Genomic DNA, 11,048 nt, shown 5'->3' with positions numbered 1-11,048 from the left:
GTGTTCTCCATTGAGAATCATAGCTATGTACTCTTTCATAATTGGAAAATAAAACATGTTTGATGTCTTACTATGGATGTAGGTATTTGACCGAACCACATAAATCCTGTGTATTATTTTTTTTTTGTTATTTTTTTCTTTTAGCAAATCTCGACACTGCTGATGGTTAATTCTGTGGATGTTGGTTCTTTTTTTTTTTTGCATTTTGTTGATTCAACAATACGTATGGATGTTGATTCATTTTTAGCAATAAGTTATTCTTAATATGTTTTTATTCAGAATAGTTACACGACACTGCTGTTGAATCGTGTCTAAAGTTATTGAAGGAGGCCCATCTGCAATGTGGGATAAGTCGTTACAAATATTTTTTGTGATATGTGTATTAAAGAAATAGAACTGGAGAACAGACCAACAACGTATTTTAATAAGGAAGGGTGACAAAACATTGCTAAGAGATTCAAATAATTGACTGGCAGGGATTACGACCGACTTAAACTTAAAAACAAATGGGATCAGTTGAAGAAAGAATGGAAAATATGGAAGGAGTTGAAACTTGGATCTACCGGCTACCGGCCTGGGTTGGGATCCGATTAAAAGTACAATTAATGCTCCAGTTGAATGGTGGGCTGAAAAATTAGAGGTAAATTTCTATATAATCCATGAATTGTTAGCTTCGCAAATTGTTTTCTTTAATTATAATTTTCTAAATATCTCCTTTAAATGCTATATCACAGGCAGTACCGGCAGCGAAGAAGTACAAACAGTGCGGAATAGAGCCGGAATTTGAAGAGAAACTGGACATAATGTTTAAATGGATTGTCGCAACGGGAAAGTTTTCATTCAACCCTACTGAAAGCGGTTTTACAGAGATAACAGATGAGATCACACCTGAGCCATTGACATCCGATGAAGAAGTGCATATCATTAACCAGAGGAATATGAGGGAGTCCAGTACAATTTTAAAGAGACTAAGGATTGCTAAGAAAAATAAAGAGAAGGAAAATTTTATGAACACCTCATTCGATCGTTTAATTGAAGCTTTTGCAGCTCCACCAATATCTGATTCTAACATATTTGACTGTCTCAGACTTTTGGCACTATTCCTGAAGTTGTGGGCGATAAACGATTTCACGCACAGTGTGTGAAAAAACTTGAGAATTCAACTAGAATGAAAATATTCATGGCGCTATAGCCTGAATTGCGTCTTGAATATTTGCGAGTTTTGGTCGAGGAATGATATTTTTTTGTATTATATATGTATTTGTTGTAGTAATATGAACTTTTACTCAAGTCAATTTTTTTTAAATGTTTGGAACTTATAATCATGTTATCTTTTTTTAATATGTTTGTACCTTCTACATATGTATATGTTAGTAGTTGAAGCTTTATTTATAAGTTGCATATTATATGTTCTGAATTTGAACAATTAATATTTGGTAGTGCTGTAGCAATATCTTATTATGCACTAATTATGTTTACATCTTATATCATTTAGGATGGATCCACAACGTATGCGTCGTAGGAGAATGACATTTGCCACAACCATTGCGATATTGTTGTTGGATTATTACCGGAGTAGCACAGCTCGCATTCCCCGCATGACATACTGCTGAGAACCGGAGTAGCCATGACGTCACATAAGAAGCATAGCTTTGGGAGGCAGTTCCATGATTGTGTTAGAGGTGTTTCAGCTCGTTGAGGTTTTTTCCGGTGGGCTGATAGTCCTACATATTACACTGTCAGTAGTCATGCCAGCAGTCATGTGAATCCAATGTTTTCTCAGGCTGACAGTGCAATTGATGACCGGCGTAGCCAGTGTTTGAAGTTAAATATTTTAATATTTTTCTTTGTTGTTATACTTGCATTTGTACTTTTTTTAGTTCTCCCGGTACTCGTTAGGGTGTGAGAAATGTATAGTATCTTCTAGAACATGTATGTCATTATCGTATGTTTCTGCACTATATATTTCTTTTCTACCAATAAGCTATTCTGAATAAGCTGCCCCAAACAGTTTTATCAGACGGGCAGGAATGTCATTTAACCACCAATAAATTAGTCTGAATAAGCTACTCCAAACAGCAAGTCAGATTATTCTGATAATCTGCAGATTATCAGATTAGCAGAATAATTTGTTTATCAGCAGATTATAAATAATCCACATTTGCGCCAAACAGAGCCCAAGTGTGAAAGGCATTTTGAAAACGCCATCATACTCTTCGTTTCAAGTGTTTGATCAACTTATTCAAAAATCACATTTTTTTAATTGTGAAAGATGCGGCCCGCGAGATGGTACCCGAGTCCGGCATTTCATTGACATTAATAAAGTCTGGTGCCATTTGTACCCTCGTTCGCATCTCCAGCTCCTCCCGCTTCCTCCGCCCGTCTTCTTCTTTCTTCTTCTTCTTTGCAGAAGAGTAGATGACGATGGCCACGCATTGCAGCTAAGCTTCAAATCCCTACCACGTTTGCAGCAAAAATTGCTCACAAAGACCTCCGCGATCGAAGGCTCTCGCTGTTGATGAGAAATTAGCTCCGACAGATGTTGCGGAGCAAAATGTAGAAAAGATGGAAGGAAGAAAAAATGTGGATCTTTTATGTAGATGCGCATCTAATCCTTACCACAAGTGCACAGATTTCTGCACTCAAAAGATCTCAAATCAGAAAATCTAACAAAAAATAGCTAAATCAGAAGCAAGAAAGGAAATACTAATGACTGGATACTAATAATGTTAATTCAATCTACTCACATATTTCTCATCCCTACCATCAATGCACGAAATACTGTTCCCAGAGATCCAACGAGAAGACAAAGATCAAGCAAGGCAAGCTAGGAATTGCTGCATTTGTGAGCACATAAAGAAGCAGCAGAGGTTTAGGGGTGAGGAGGAGGAAGAATGTGGACCCTAAATGCAAATATGCATCAAATCCATACCACAAATGCAATGCTCTTCCCACTGCTTCCTGAAGATCAACCAAATGACATAAACATCACATTAATACAATTCAGTTCTTTGTTATTGGAGATGTCTTGCGACTCTCCTTCTAAAAAGAGGATGGACTGAGTAGTCAGCAGTTCTATATTTTATGCAAATGTGAGACTTATTTATGTATTTAATTTGACTTTTAATACCACTTTTGCTTACTTTCTAAAGATGAAATGCATGTTTTTCTCATATAGGCTCGTGTATGACCAAGACTGTTATAAATATAAATATGAAATTTTAAGTGTTAAGAAAGAAGTAGGAATTGGGTGGTGTGTATGTAATTGCCCCTTTATAGATTTACAATTGTAAATTTAGGTGTTAAAATTATAATTACGAGGAATTGGGTGGTGTATATGTAATTGCCTCTTTATTAATTTATCTATTTTAAGTATGTTGATGGTTCATGCGGCTTTGATGACAAAATTCTGGGTTTTTCCAATTCCTTTGTTTACAAGAAATTTTTAGAAGGAGGTTTTTTTTCTAATTCCAAGTGGTTTAATATGTACAATAGAGAGTATAAAATGCACATAGAAATTTATTACCTTGTTAATTCTGTCATTGGCTTTGATCTGTGCTTCACCTCCATGGAACTTTGTTGGTAGAATGGTCATTTATTCATATCAGGGACAGAATGGTCATTTATCCACAAACAACTGCAAATCAGCTGTTTTCCAAATGCACAAACCAAACAGCCAGCCAGTTTATTTGAATCAGCTGCTCTTCAACAGATTATCAGGATAAGTTGCTTATCAGCATAAACTGGATAAGCTGGAGCTGCCCCAAAGAGACCATTAATTGTTAATAAATAATAATTATTTATTAATATTATCGTATTAATTATAATTAGATAATTTACATGTAATTATTTAATAATTAATTAGATTAGATTAGAATGCATTTAAATTATCATATGTTTAATAAATTATAAGTAATTATTAATTAATATAATTAATAATTAATAAAGCATTATTTTAAATTATTAAATTACTGTTTAAAAATAATTAGCTAAATAAACTTCCTATTAATGTATATAATTGATTAGTTTACCGAATAATTATTTTAATTATAATAATAAAACAATAAAATATTAATTATTTTTTATATTATAACAAATGATAGAAACTTTTAAACAACAGACCTTGTAATCTAAAGCTTTGTCTTTCAGCCTACAGATGTTATGTTTGAGGTCTTCAAATGTGTTTGAGTGAAATAAAAAGTAACATACATGACTTCACTAAATTTATTAAATTCATTCTCAAATAGTTTTTAAGATATATAAATTTTAAAATTCATTAAATCAATATTTACAAGATTTAGTGAGTCCTAATAATTTGAATTCAAAAAGTTATCAAACTGTTTTAAAATATATATTTTGCATGCATATATTGTCACACTCTAGCTGACCCCTCTTAAGGGTTAACCATTGTGCAATAGAGATGGATGACTAATTAAAATAAAATTTTCACCAACAGGAGTTCTGACTTGCACAAATCATGACTTAGTTTTAATGAAAAAGTCTCACTATCGTCACAAACATTCATAAATTATATCAATGGACTATCATTCACATTATTAAATACATAAATGTTTTTATAATAATAATATCGCCTAATACATGTACATAACTGTTAAAAATTCAATATAAAAAAATATATATCCAAAAATCTATACTAGTTTCAAACATTATTATCCAAATGTTGTACAATGTCACATATGACTACTTGTTGTGATACACTTTACCACTTCATGAAAGTCAACAACATATAGGAACCGGTTATAATATCATAAAAATAATCAATGTTAAAATAAGATTTTATAGACAAAAAGCAAGCAACGTACATGTTCAATCATAATTCATATGCTCGATGGCAGTACATAGCACGAACATGTTATGAAGCATCTAAATCAATAGGTATGAATGTAATAAATAGCAAAGAACTATAATGTTGAACCCAATAATGTCCACGAAACACACCAAAGGAATATAACGTTCTATTAGGAATTGGTTAAGGGAGAGAGAGAGAGAGAGAGAGAGGAGAGAGAGAGAGAGAGAGAGAGTAGAGAGAGAGAGCAATAATAAACTGGCAAAAAGTATTCTTTATTCATAATATGGACCCCCTATTTATAGGCTTGGGTCTCAATTTTATAAAAGTACATATTGGTCCTTCGTCATTATTATCTTTTCAAATGTTTTTTATTAATTACAGAATTAGTTGGATATAATAAAACTAGGGATTGCTTTAATCGATCAGAGTTGTCGATCGTTTGGTAAACCTTGTTTCGGTCGACATATAGTTCAAATGAGTACTCATGTCGATCATCCTGGAGACTGATTAACGCCCTAAGAAATTTTCTTTTAGCATCTTCTATCGATCGTTCAGATAAGAAGCTTCCTTAACCAATAATCACTCGGAGACGATTTTCGCCGGCGTCTGCACTCGATCGTCCACCTGTTCCTCCCAAGTCGCCCACCTTTGAGATTTGTGCTGACACATTTTTATATGTGGATATTTAATTATCTGATTCTCTTGCTCTTTGAAAGTTATTCAATGCACGACGATAAGAGAATTTTAAACACTTATGAAATAATTAAATGATTCATTTAGTTGTTTTCTTGGTTTATTATTGTATTTTCTTATCAATTGTGTGTGATTGTAATCGCTCGTTACTCTTCCAGTAATAATATTTGTACTTCTATTATTATTTGGGTTAACAATGGTATCAAAATCACTAATGAGATCTTAGTTGATGTTGAATATTTCATTTGAGTAGCATCACAACTTCCAACTTATCTTTTAAATGGTAGCTTTTGATGCCTTGTTTAAAGCACGAGAATAAATACTTCCTAACACCGGGGAAAATTAGTTTGGATATATATCGAAGAGGATTTTAACATAATTATTCATATTGTACCGAACATGCAGAGTGCGGACCACATTTTGAATGTAATTGGTTTGGTGCTTCAATAAGCTCTACCCATCTCATTAATTATGATACAACCATAGTTAAAGAAATGTTATTCGATGCAATCAATGCTTACTATACTAAGCAAGTGGTTAGGGATGAGCCTCCAAAGAGTGAAGCAAAAATTATATGAATTATCGATTGTTGCACAATGATCGTTGTGGGAGGTTTGTGCAACACACTTTCAAGCTAACAACAACACTTAGGATGTTGAATATTAAATATGATTTTAATGTGTTTAAAGAATTATTTAACCCAATTACAGGGTTATTGAACAAGTCAAACTCTAGCAAAAATTTAGTATTAAAGGGCCTGTTTAGAATAAAGAAATTAATGTTGAAGTTAGGGATTACATCAGAGAAGATAAATTATTATACTGCTAGTTTGCTATTGTCGAGGTAATGCAATGGAGGCATAACTTAAGTTTTATGGTGCCGAAAAATCAATTCAAATGACCTGAAGAGTAAGATACATAAAAATATTTCATACAAACAACCATTTTACCTTCCTCTCATTCACATGTTTAAAGAATATTTGCCTCTATATGTACTACTTTACATATGAGATGACATCATAAAGTAACAAGTGAAGATAAATCATTGATTTATTTGATAGTTTAAGAAGCATGGAGATATTTTGATCATATTTACTTTGAATTTACAACAAATTATTGCAATATTAGACTTGATTTATGTGCAGATGGTTTTGTATCATAAAGTCAAACTGTCTTGCCTTACTCATACTGGTCGACAATAGTTACACCTTATAATTTATCTCAAGAGTGTGCATGGTTACACCTTTCATGTTTCTCACAATAATGTGCCTAGTCCGTAAAGCTCAAATAAAAAGATTGATGTATATTTGCAACATTTCGTATTTGAGCTTAAATTATTAAGAGAAATTGACGTTTTCACTTACTATATTGCTTCAAAATAAAATTTCCAAATAAAAGCCATACTTATATAGATGATAAATTATGCATATATATATATATATATATATATATATATGAAATATTATCAGAGCGAAGCATTGCGAGAAAGTTAGCTTGCCCATACTTTATAGATTCATGCAAGGTATTTACCTTAAAACATCATAAAAAAAATATCAAGGTTTGATTATCATTGTATGTTACTGCATGTCGATCATCCATTTAGAAATACATAAAAATACATTTTTACAAGTAGAGTTGAGAAAACAAGATCTCCGCTAAGGATATTTATGAATGATTTGTGGCAAATGATTAGTACAATTATGAAGATTATTCATTATCCATAACAAGCTTCACATAGTCTTTATTTATAAATTAGCAGTTTTCTACTTTATTTGAATAATTTTTTTTTGCTTTAGTTTATTATTGTCTACTTTATATCAATAATTTTTTGCTCTTATTAAGTTGTTTCCTATTTTAGTTCAATAATTCTCGCTTTAGTTTGGCTGTTTTTTTTATTTAGTTTGTTAGTTTTGTGCCTTGGTTTAGTTGGCTCCTGCTTTAGTTCAGCTGTTTTATTGCTTTTACTTCTTTATATTCCCAAGTTAAATTATTTTGAACATTTTTTGTTTTCTTATTATAAATGGTATTTGATACGTCGCCAACAAATTTTCATCATTTGACACGAATCTCGAGACATGACACAAATCTCGAGATGATATTTTAAGTATGAAACATTGCAAACTTTCAATGAAGTGTCATGCAATCTTGATAAAAAGTCATCCAGAGCTCTGATTTCAACAAACTTATAGTCAAACTGACCGACTTGATGAGACAGACCTAATGATATAAAAACTACCCCAATCAGAGTCAAATCAAACTCAGATCAAGTCATTAAACCACCATTGGAAGATTTCTGGACACATTTGGAAGATCAAACGGATGTTGACACTGACAAGTTTGTACTCGAATCGAGCGACTGGACAAGATGAATCCAACGAGCCCAAGATCACTCAATTCTGACATCATTAAGGCACTCAAATGTTCAGTAAACGTCGTATGATCAAGGTAAGCTCTCCAGATCGTCAAATCAAAATTATTTATATTCTTGCATTTGCACACATAACACTATAAATTGAGCCACATCCCTCCCATGAGGGGGGGCTGAAGTCTGGAGAGAGAGCCCGAGATCTTGAAGATAAGTTGTAGTTCAACATCACCGTCGATCTTCGTCAAACACCACCAACCTCTGTCGTCGACCACCGCCAAGACACCGCCGACCTCCATCGTCGACCACCGCCGATCGCAGTCGACCATCAGACCGCCGAAGACCATCACCAATCGTCATTGACCTCTGTCAACCGTCATCGATCACCACCAACAATATATTGTCAGTCAACATCGTAATCTGAAAAATATAGTTATCATTTCTCGCATGTGTGTAAATGATTTATGCAATCATCAATCAATAGTGGATTTTCACAATTGTGTTTTTATGTAATCATCAATCAATAGTGGATTTTCACAATTGTGTTAGACCCTGTGGTTTTTTCCTTTACGAGCTTTCCACGTAAAAACTTCTGGAGTGGTCACTATTTTTTTCTTTTTCATCTGAGTGTGTGCAGAATTCTCGCACAACACTAAGATGATAATCCGTTACTCGATCGCCAAGAATTTTCTAGCACGCATCAGTTTTATTGACATAATTTTTGTTCATCTTCTTATTAACCTCAAATATCTAAAATGATCTTAAAATATATCACATAAAATAGAAACCAAATATGTTTAACTTCAATTAAATCCTAAAATTGGATATAAAAGTAGCTCGATGATTGGATATTCTAAAAGCATCATTTCTATCATCCAAAATTATAAATTTCTCTATAGGTCATTGTAGTGTTTGAAAATTTATGCTAGAAGTTACTCTTGTTTCATTATTAATATATGAATAATATAAACTATGTTTTGATGACTATTAGATAAATGTTTATATTGAGTTTTGTGTGGATAGCTTTCATACATAAGAATTCATCCAACGTTGAATTATTCAACAGAGCATCATTTTATAAAATGAACTTCGTGTAGATCATCAAAACCTTCCAAATAAACCCCATCATGCCCAAATCAGACTCTGCTTTGGGGATCATCTAACCTATGATAATTTGATAATAATTAAGATAATTTGGATAATAATTACAATTTTTCCCTTAAAATGAACTCTGATCCACTTCAAATTTAAACATATAATCAAAACAAGCTAAGAAACATCAAAATTGACCAATTTGAAGCTCACTTGAAATCTTAATTTTCTCTCTCACAGGTTAGGACCCATGCTTTTACCTAAGTTTTTATGAAATGAAGGCTATTCCTAGCCTAAACCAATCACCCATCTTTCTACCATAAGGTATTCCATGCCAGCAAGGTTTTGGAGCTAAAAAAAAAAACCAAAATTCTCAAAATCCTAACATTGGATGTCATAACCACTTCACTTTTAGCGTGGCTACGCTATCTCAAATGTACTCACACCACAATGGCCTGGCCACACCCTTATTCTCTTGGGTGCACCCAAGTTGCAACCCAACCTCTGGTGTCATAACTACATCGCAAGGTAGCGTGAGCACGATTCCCCACTCTTCTGATGGCATGACCACACCCAAGGCGGCTTAACCAAACCACCACACCCAAGCAGTCGGCGACTACATCGCCAACAATCTATGGGACTCCCGCTCTTTTTATGAGTGAAATGACACATCTCTTTGGCCGTCGACGCTTTGCTCTCTATATTGCCCCCTATCCTCCTCCTGACTTCTCTTCTCTCCTATTTTGGTGCTCGGTTTTCCTTCTCTCGTCCAATAATCTATTGTTTTCTGCCTCTTTGTCCAATGCAATACAACTTTCATCCACTGTAAGTTTCTTTCTCTTCATCTCTTCTCCCCTTTCTTCTTCTTTTTTTCTTCTAGTTCTTCTTTTATTCTTCTTCCAACTTTTCGTCTTCTAGTTCTTCTTTTATTCTTCTTCCAACTTTTCTTCAACAACAATAACAAAGCCTTAATCCCACTACGTGGGGTCGGCTACATGAATCAATTTTCTCCATTGCGTCATATTTAGTGTCATGTTTTCATTTAATTCTTGTAAATTAAGATCATCTTTAATACAATAAGCCCAAGTCTTCCTAGTTCCGCCTTTCTTAACACAAGTCAAATCTAAAACATCTACTCTCATAATCGAATCATCAGATGGTCGATGTTTAATGTGACCAAACCATCTAAGACGCCTTTCTCTAATTTTGTTTGTCACAGGAGCTACACCAACCCTATCACGAATATATTCATTCTGCATTTTGTCATGTATATTCATTTTGCATTTTGTCTCTAAGTTTAAAGCCACTCATCCACCTAATCTTTCTCATCTCAACAACACTTAACTTATTGTTATGCTTCTCTTTTAAAGGCCAACATTCAACACCATAGAGCGTTACAGGTCTCACCACCGTCTTATAAAATTTTCCTTTCAGTCCAAGCGATACTTTTCTATCACACAAAAGGCCCGAAGCATTCCTCCACTTCAACCAACCAACTTGAATTCTACTATTAACACCCCCATCTATACCACCATCGCTTTGAACAACGAACCCAAGATATCAAAATCGTTCACACCTTTTAATAATTTGATCACCTAAAGTCGCACTTCTGTCACTAGAGCTATTACGACTAAAATTACATTCCATGTATTTAATTTTAGTTCTACTTAAATGAAGGCCTTTAGACTCCAATGTAGACCTCCATAATTTAAATTTTTCATGGGTTTTTTCTCTCGTTTTTATCCACAAGAAGGATATAATCAGCAAAAAGCATACACCAAGGTACATCCTCTTGTAGATGTCCAGTAAGACCATCCATAAATAAAGCAAAAAGACATGGGCTTAACCTGATGTAATCCAACAGAAATAGGAAAGTGTTTGGTCAATCCTCCTTCAGTTTGAACAGAAGTAACAGCTCTAGTATACATATCTTTAATGACTTGAATATAAGTCATATCAACACATTTCTTCTCGAGAACTCTCCAAAGGATATCTCTTGGAACCTTATCGTAAGCTTTTTCTAAATCAATAAAAATCAAATGTAGATTCTCCTTATTATCTCTGAACTTCTCCATCAAACCTCTCAATA

Source organism: Phalaenopsis equestris, unplaced genomic scaffold (genome assembly GCF_001263595.1).
Source record: "Phalaenopsis equestris unplaced genomic scaffold, ASM126359v1 Scaffold000064, whole genome shotgun sequence".
NCBI classification, from domain to species: Eukaryota; Viridiplantae; Streptophyta; class Magnoliopsida; order Asparagales; family Orchidaceae; genus Phalaenopsis; species Phalaenopsis equestris.
Note: the sequence above shows the minus strand (reverse complement) of the source record.